Below are 9,029 nucleotides of genomic sequence, written 5' to 3'. Positions count from 1 at the left end.
TAGGGAAGAGAAGTCCTGGGGGGAGGGGGGAGATGTCGAGTCACTACACCTCCTAACCTTGGTTTCCAGCGGTAGACCTCTGGCCCCTCCGGGAGCAGGAACGGGGTCTTACCCAAGTGTGGAGTCCAAGAGGTCAGCACGGGGACCGGCCCCAAGTGGATACTCAATAAATAAACCATAACTCGAGCTAACGTTTATCGAACGCTTTATTTTGTGCCAGGCTCGGTGACACAGTTAACTCGGTGAATCTTTACAGCAGCCCTAGGCGGTGGGGACAGCGGCTCTCCCAGTGTTCAGGTGAGGAAAGCCGAGCACACAAGGAATACCCCAGGAAGGATCCGTTTTCCGCGGGATTCTCCGGGGCCCCTCGATTCCTGGCCTGAAGGGAACTGGATTGGACTTGCCAGGCGCTTTGGCACAATGACTCTGAGCAGGCGGGATGCCACATTGCAAGCACTCTCTATTCCCCTTTCCAAGGACAGAACCACTTCCTTATTTTTAAAGAAAGCCTGCTGGGTGCTCTTGCTGGCATGTGCTTGGGAGCCTTGACCCCGTTCGCCATTGTGAGTGCTTTCTGCCAGCAGACACAAGCCAAACACTAAATGTGACTTCAGGGAAACCAGGGAAAAAGGGCTGAGAGTTTAATACTTTACATTTGAATGCTGCTTTAGACATTCCAGGCATACATGATTTTGCTTGATCTTTACAACAAACCTGGAGGGGGGAGGCAGAACCCATTGTTTTATTCATTGTTTCTGATGAATCTTTGGGGCTTAGCAGGGAGAGTGGGAGAGTTCTCTGATGTTGCCCAGAGGGCCAGTGGCCTGTCCCTTGATACCTGTCCTAAGCCCTCCCTGTCCCCCAAGGTAGACTGTGGGAAAACAATATGGATTACTAGTATCCTTAGTATGTAAAATAGAAGTCAGGCAGGCAAGGGGAAAAATGGAGTTGGGCAAATGCCATCATAAGGAATATTTTTAAATGCCCAACAGAATTTTGGTTTCACCAAAGGTCTTGATTGTATGAAATATGTTTAACTAGTCGTAGGAATATTCCTTTTAGAGAATATCCTCCTGACCGTGTGTGGGTTCTTATCTGATCTGGGATCCACATCCCTCCAATGGTCTCTGCATCTCTGGAAGGCAGCCTGATCGGTACAGAGCACTCACAGATGTTCGGTAGGGACGTCTTTACCCAGCTCTTGGACTCCTGGGCACCTTCACAATGTCCGCTGTGTCTCCTAATCACATTATAAGCTCTAGCGCCACTATATGTCATTCACTGATGGAAGAGCGCCAAGATCCCTGTGGGGGGGAGCACTCTAGAAAAGGTGAAAGGAACCCAAGAAACTCCCTTCCATTCCCAGCTCTGCTCTGCGTCAGGTGGGCCAAGTTCACCTCTCTGTGCAACTGTACTTCCTCTCTGTGATGAAGATGGTGTACACAAAGGTCTGAAAGGCCTTCCCGGTCTAAAGTCTGTGAAACCAGACTGACCGTGAATAATGGGGAGGGCCATAGAACCAACAGCTCCTCATTACATGTTTTGCAGAGTTTGCCCAGGTGTAGACGCTGATGTAGCTAAGTGTCCAAACCATTAAAGACATACCTTATTTGGGGTTTTCTCTTTTATGCTTTATTTCACCTTGATCAGTGAATCCCACCCCTGCCCCATTATCATTTCACTCTGGCCTGAGCCAGCTCAAGGACATGGTGGGTAGGTGGACAGACCGCTTTCCACCTGCAACAAGTTCTCCTGACCACACCCCGTGGTTTTTCATTTTATTTTTTTTCTTTTATAGTTTAATGTCAAGTTGGTTTCCATATAATACCCAGTGTTCAACCCAAAAAGTGCCCTCCTCCATGGCCATCACCCCCCCTTACCCTCCCCCTGCCCTCTCACCCATCAGCCCTCAGTTTGTTCTCAGTATTCAACAGTCTCTCATGGTTTGCCTCCCTCCTTCTCCCCTACTATTTTCCCCCTTCCCCTCCCCCATGGTCCTCTGTTAAGTTTCTCCTGTTCCACTTATGAGTGAAAATATGTGGTATCTGTTCTCTGCCTGACTTATTTCACTTAGCATAACACCCTTGAGTTCCATCCACGTTGCTACAAATGGCCAGATTTCATTCTTTCTCATTGCCATGTAGTATTCCATTGTGTATATAAACCACTGATTTTTCGTTTTAAACTCAAACACTACCATTTCACCTTTCTGAGGACAGAAGGGGCCACAAAGCCCCTGTCAGGAGCTCTCTATGAAGAACCACCCACCTCCTCCCTTTCATAGGAGAGACTGTGTTCTGAGAGTTCGTGGAAAGGAGGTAAACAGGCTTTGGAAGAGACACCCCAAGCTGCTGACTTTCAAAGGCGGACATGACCTTCAAGTTCATCTGGCCCAAGTGTTAAGTTTATATTGGGTCCAAATTCATTTCCCCAGAGCTGCCACATCTGGTCCATTGACTGCTCAGGGCTTGGCCCTTCAAACTGTCAAATCCTACCTCAAAGGGCAGGCCTCTCTGTCCTGTTCTCTTTGTTTCTGAGCCTACTCCAGTCTCTCTCTCCCTCTCTCTCTCTCTCTTCCTCTCTCTCTCTCTCTCTCTCTCTCTCTCTCTCCAGACCCGTTGCAACTTTCCAGTGTTGGCGCATTCAGCGCCTCATCTCCTTCCTGTGGCCATAAAATACTCGTTAACACAGCCTGATTTGGGGTGAGCATTTTCAGGGGCCGCCGTGGACTCAGACTGTGTATATCATCCACAAACCCCCCTCGATCCTCTTCCACGCGAGCTGCTGGTAGGCCATGTCTCCCCGAAGTTGCAAATTGTATGATTGGTGTTTGGCCCCAAGTGTGGAAACTTCACATTTATCCCCGTTGAGAGATAGGCAGCTGTTCCAAACATCAGGAATCTTGCAACTTCCAGCAGATTCCAAGAGATCCAGGGATCTATGTCTTAAGCCCAGTACTCTGCTTTGAGGGGGGTGCAGAATGGAGGGCCCTTGCCAGTCTGGTCTGGAAGCTGCCGTTATTGGAGGAGGGCGCATTGAGGGTAAAGAATACAAAGCAACAATGGATAACGGGCTCCAAGAGGGTGCACAGGATCCCTATACCCTGGGGGTACTTCTCGGAGGAGGTGCCCCTGGGCCTCCTCCAGTTCTCCGCCCTCACCTGTCGCCAGCCAAGTGGCAAAGTGTGGAAGACAGGGTGAGGCAGGCAGACAGGCTGTGGCGTTCCCCTCCCTCTGGCAGGAAACCCAGAAGCACCACCCCCAGACTTCTGAGTGCCTGTGGCTGAGGTCTGGGAGAGGAGTGAGGACAGGGTAGGCGGAGGCTACCTCTCGCACGGTGGGAGGGAGACAGCGAGGGAGGGAGGGCATCCTGGTACAGAGTGGAGATGACAGGAACATGTTTTTTTACTTTCCTTTTCTTGCTCTCATTCCTGCGTTTTATTAAGGGAAACACAAAGGGAAAATTGTGTTATTTGTTAAAAAATGTCAAAGTGCGTTTCCAGCGAGAGGAGAAAAAGCAGACACGTTGCTGCCTAGACAGAGAAGGCCGTCCTCTGGCGGGGGCGGCCAGGGACCAGCGTGGTGGGGGCACCAGGCTGCAGACCCTGCTGACCCCTGGCCTCTTTCCCCAGGACTCCCCCTTGATCCTGCGCTCACGTTCAGGAACCAGAGCGCCAGGTGCCCTGGCACTTTCTCGGGTGGAGGGGGCCATCCCAAACCAGCTGCTGGAGCAGCAGGGGAATCCGCTGACAAAGGCACCATTTAAGGCACTGCATTCTTTGGGTCTTGTCTAGAAGCCTTTGTATGGTCCAGTCCGTCTCCCTGTTGGACTGTGTGCTCCTTCAGGGAAGGACCCCGGTGAGACCCACCTGTGCTTCTCCTGTACCCAGCACCACGCGTTCCTTTAGCCAGAGCCCCACGAATGTGCGTTGACGAAGCAGAGAGTGCTCTTCAGTTTTAGCCTATCTCAGAACGTCACAGGGTGTGCTGGAAAGAACATGCCTGGCTTTAGAGGCGTGCGTTCAAATCCCAGTTGTGACACTTGATTCTTTTTTTTTTAAGTTAATTTATTTTGAGAGAGAGGGAGAGAAAGCAAGCGCAAATAGGGGAGGGGCAGAGAGAGAAGGAGGGAGAGAAAATTCCAAGCAGGCTCTGAGCTTTGGGTGCAGAACCCAATAGGGGGCTCGAACCAATAAACCATAAAATCACCACCTGAGCCAAAACCAGGATGCTTAACAAACAGCCACTCAGGCGCCCCCTAGCTGTGACATTTGTAAACCATTAAGGCTTAAGTCTGTCAACTCCTCCCTGTTCCAGTGTCCTTATCGGTACAAGGAAAAGAATAATATTCGTCAAGAGTTAACAGAAAGGATGGATGTGAAACATCTAATAATCTGCCTAGTTTGCTTAATGTTCAAATATCCTTTACGCCTCCATCGAGCCTCCCCATGAACGAGCAGCTCTAGCCCCTCGAGGAAAATCATCTGGGCTTTTCTGTCATCCCATGAGCAGACAGGAGTCACACCAGCATTCGGGGGCGGGGGGGGGGTCCACGTATCTAGCAATGGCACCTGTCTCTGGGTAGTTGAGGCGTCTCTGTACCCCGGATAGGCTGTGCCCCGTGCCTGGGAGGGTGGCATCACGAGACTGAGTGGACACAGCCTGGGGTCACACAGCCCTGGGATGGATTATTGACTCTGCCACTGACAATGACCTTGGGCAAGTCCCTCAATCTCTTCAAGCCTCAGTTTCCTCGTTTAATAAATCAGAGAGAATACTCAGGGGCCGAATCTGTGCGTGTTAAGTGAAATAATACAAAATACCTAGTGTGGGAACAGCCACCTCGTAGGAGCTCAGTGAATTTCAGGCGTTGTCAGCATCCTCATCACCGCCACCCTCAGAGAGTGGGCACCGTGCAACCATGCTTTACCTCCATGTGTGGCCCTGGTACCCAGCATTTGGGCACAGGTGTCCAGAGAATGTGCCTTGAATTAAACAGAGCAGAACTGAACTAAAGACCATCTCTGGCACTGAGTGAGGTTCAGGGGGCATCTGGCTCTTGATTTCACCTCCAACCGGAGAGGAGATTTCTCGAAAAAGCCCCACATGCTCAGTAACAAGACCCCAGGCTGCAGGCTTCCTGCACAGCTTCTCACTTGCGGGCTCTGACAAGCCCCGTCTCTGACATCTACATGTGATACTTCACACCAAGTGCCAGGAACCTGGCAGCAATGGGAAGGGGGAGCCGTCACGAGGAGCGAACTCCCCGGGACCAACAGAGAGAGAGAGAGAGAGAGAGAGAGAGAGAGAGAGAGAGATCTTGAAGGCATGAGGTCTGTTAAAATCCTAAGCCTGGTTCAGACTCCTACGCCCATCACACCACAGTTGCAATGTGGTGAACGTGTCAGTGGATTTGGGCAGAGGTCCCCAAGCACCAGGCCTGGTGGAGCAGCTGGAGGCCCGGCTACAGCTCTCTGCGTGGGGGGACCCAGTGCTGGGGGTCAGTGGCTCGAGACGTGGCCCCCAGGCAGACCCTGCTCAGCACGGAGAGCTGTCTCTGAGCTGAGCCGGGACAGAGATGGCCTCTACAGACTCCGAAGCAGGACCCCCTCTGTATGTCCAGGCATTTTCAGGAAGGAAGCCACCCCCCCTGCATCTCCACCCACCAAGTATGTCAAACCAGAGTGAGTGGCTGCCGAGGGGCCACTGTGGACCGCCCTCATCCCTCACCCCACACTCTCATTTCTGCTGAGGCTAAGCCATGTTTATTCAAGTGCTCATTTATTTACATAATATGTCCCACCTCGTTTCTAAAAAGGATTTGAGGTGACATGCAAATATTATCAATATTGTGATAGGGTTTTTTAAATTTCTTAATCTTTAATTTTGAGAGAGACAGAGCATGAGTGGGGGAGGGGCAGAGAGAGAGGGAGACACAGAATCCTAAGCAGGCTCCAGGCTCTGAGCTGTCAGCGCAGAGCCTGACGCGGGGCTCAAACCCACAAACTGACCTGAGCCGAAGTCAGACGCTTAACCAGCTGAGTCACCCAGGCGCCCTTGTAACAGGTTTTTGAAATTAAAATTATATACTGGGAACAGAAAGGCAAATCATCCCCCAAAATAATAACTTGGGGCTAATATTTCAATTGTGATCGAATGTTAAGTGTCACTCCGAGTTTATAAGGGGAGACAGAAAAGGAAAGACCTACATGATTGTTATGATTGCATCAAATGTTGTCATTTCTATTTACCTGACCAGCTGGCTTTGGGAGAGACCCTCGCGGTAAAAGAACAAACATAATTCATGACGAGAGAGATCAAACCTGGGACCTCGCTAACAGTGTCGGAACATTTTTACTTTTATATATTGACTGTATCTCTCCTCTTCCAAAAATAATTTCAGCTCACATAAAACTAAAGAGAGACTCAACAAACTGCAAAGTCGGGAATAGAGAAAACAGAAACAAAGATGTGCTAACTGTAAGAATTAATAGTGGCCCCTTGGGGGCCGAAATTAAGCATATGCCTTGCTCACCATAGTTTGATGTAACATAGATCTGAGTACATACCTCGCACCTGTTTGGCATGAAGTTTTGAATAAGCCAATGAATACTGTGATTGGGAGTCAAATCTGCCTTTGAGCTTCCTAGTAGCTAGAGCAAAAAGAGACACCGCCCTCCATAGACAGTTTTGTGCGAGTGTTGGAGTTGCCACTGCAGCTTTGTTTGAGGAAGCAAGAAAGAAGGTGTATCCTTAACTGAATCCTCATGGCTCTAGATGCCTCTGCCCAAGTGCATACTCGGTGGACCTTTCCACCTCCATCCACAGTGTCCTGCCCCAAATGAATCAATGCTACATGAATACATTAATGAGATCAGTAAAAAGAAAAATTCTTTGATGCATCTAAAGTATAATCATTCCCACCTTTCTGATCCCGTCCATAATTTATCTACCACCCTATTTGCACCTTAAATAACGGAGAAAAACAACTTGTCAGGAGGCTTTCGAAACTGAAGGCGGTCCAGGCAGATGGCAGGGCTTGAGCGAAAGCACAAAGGGCAAAAAGCCGGACGATCTCTGTGAACGCAGGGAAGTGGGCCGGCCGGGGGGGTGTGAATCCTGGGCCTCAGCGTTTATCGCTCTGGAGGCCACACTGCCTGCCTTCGAACGTCTTGGACGAGAGGGGTAAAATAATCAGAGATCTGGTCTGAGATGACAAGGCCTGGGAGCAGCGGGGCTCATAATTCAAAAGGAGAAAGAGGAAGTAGAACAGATAAACTTTATTACTCTAGTATAAGCAAGAAATCCTGGGCTTGGACCAGGGCAGCAACAGCAGAAATGACATCAAGGGGGATGAATGTACAGGACATCTCGGAAATCGAGTCAACAAAGCTCTGTGTTGTGAGGTGAGGACAACAGAAGGAGAAGAGGAATCAGGGAAGCTTGGAGGAGACGGTGGCCTGGAAACAGAAGAGGGGATGGCAGAAGGCATGGCGGCAGGATGGGGTGCGAGAGGTCTGGAGGCTGTTCGCAGTGTTTTCACACTCATTATCTCATTGGTTTCGTCCGCAAGTAGAGAGATCCGCCCTGAACATCAGCCTGGAAAACACTCTGCCCCTGCCTGGAGCTGCCAAGTTTCAGTGACTGAGCCTCTGTCTCGGATCCCGCCGGACAGCAAGGCACCCACCCTGAGGTGTCCTGCCCGTCCCTGGGCGACGCGGAGTTCTCCTTGCGAGGACTGAGCCATCCGGGCCTGGCTCCGTGCCAGCAGCTGCTACAAGCCAGGTAGCGGAACGCTCCGGCCGGCCATGCTTGCCAGGAACACGATGGGTGTGCCCCAGAGTTCAGCCAGAGTCTTCCAGAACATCTGGGCAGGGCGGGGAGGCAGGAACACATCCATCGGTTTCTTCAGCGACTCATCGGTTCTTCCCACTGGGTATTGGGCTTTGGCTTCGCCACCGTCTCACTCCCAGGCCCAGGCGGGGGCTGGTCCCCTGAGTGACAGGGCAGAGCGCACCACCCCCGGGAGGCCGGGAGGCCGGGAAGCCAGGCCTCCACGAGCAGCCTCTGCAGGTACCTGGCTGGGGCTCAGCAAGATGGGTCTACGATTTCACGAAAAGGACAAACACCATCTAGATGCTAATGCAGCATCAGCCCTGCAAGGGGCTCTGGGCTCGGCTAGTCCAACCCCCGCTTCCCAGCCGAGGGGCCTCCAGTCTGTAGCCTCCGAGGCCCCCTGCCATCCGTGCAGTGAGTCCTCTGAGGGACGCCCCCACTGCCCCCTCCTCACACACCGTCCCCAACTGACTTTCCAGGCCTCGTCTCCCCCACTCCCCTTCTCTGCCCTCACCACTCAACACCACACGCTACCCCTGCCCCTAGCAGTGCCCTTGACCTTGCCCAGATGCCAGCGAGCACCCCCTGAGCTTGGGCGCAGACTCTGTCCTCAGCTAGGAGCCCCCTTCCCTTCCTCCTCTGGCCCTTCCTACCTCCTCTGCTCCTAGACAGGTAATTAGCACTTCCTCTGGGTCCCTTCACGGGCCGTTTAGCATTTATCACTTGATATTACCAATTTTTCTTGAGATGCCTGCCTCCTTCGCTGGAAACACACACATCTGTGTCAGGGAGACTTGTGTCCTGGAAGCCTGGCAAAGCCGGGGCCTGCTGACAGGTGGGGAGGGAAGAAGGGACAGGCAGACGCTGACAGGGCTCGTGATGCAGGGAGTAAAGACAGGTGTAGCCCGTGCCCCCCCCAGCTCCCCCCAGCCCCTACGAGGTATTCAGTTCTCGCTAGTCCTTCCCGACTCCTTTACATACGTCCAGGAAAACACAAGGTCCACTCCCACTCTGTCACCCAAAAGGTAACACCGCTCCAAACTTTTTTCCCCACAAATCCCTTTCAAGCCTTTCAGAGTTCCTCATTTTCACGCTGTCTCCTTTTGAATCTCCAACTTAAATATCCACGCAACAGAAGAAACCACATGTTGAACGTTAAGTCAAAGCACACCGCGGCTTGGTTTTGAAAAAGAT

At 51.6% G+C, this 9,029-nt stretch overlaps 1 long non-coding RNA gene across 1 annotated transcript in view; it reads left to right on the top strand.

The window, feature by feature from the left end:
- LOC115288151 overlaps positions 1-9,029 on the top strand; it is a 37,968-nt gene that overhangs the window by 21,832 nt on the left and 7,107 nt on the right. The gene's annotated exons all lie outside the window — the stretch shown is intronic.

The sequence above is a fragment of the Suricata suricatta genome, chromosome 3 (genome assembly GCF_006229205.1).
Source record: "Suricata suricatta isolate VVHF042 chromosome 3, meerkat_22Aug2017_6uvM2_HiC, whole genome shotgun sequence".
In the NCBI taxonomy this organism is placed as follows: Eukaryota; Metazoa; Chordata; class Mammalia; order Carnivora; family Herpestidae; genus Suricata; species Suricata suricatta.
Note: the sequence above shows the minus strand (reverse complement) of the source record. Positions and strands in the feature narration are given on the sequence as shown.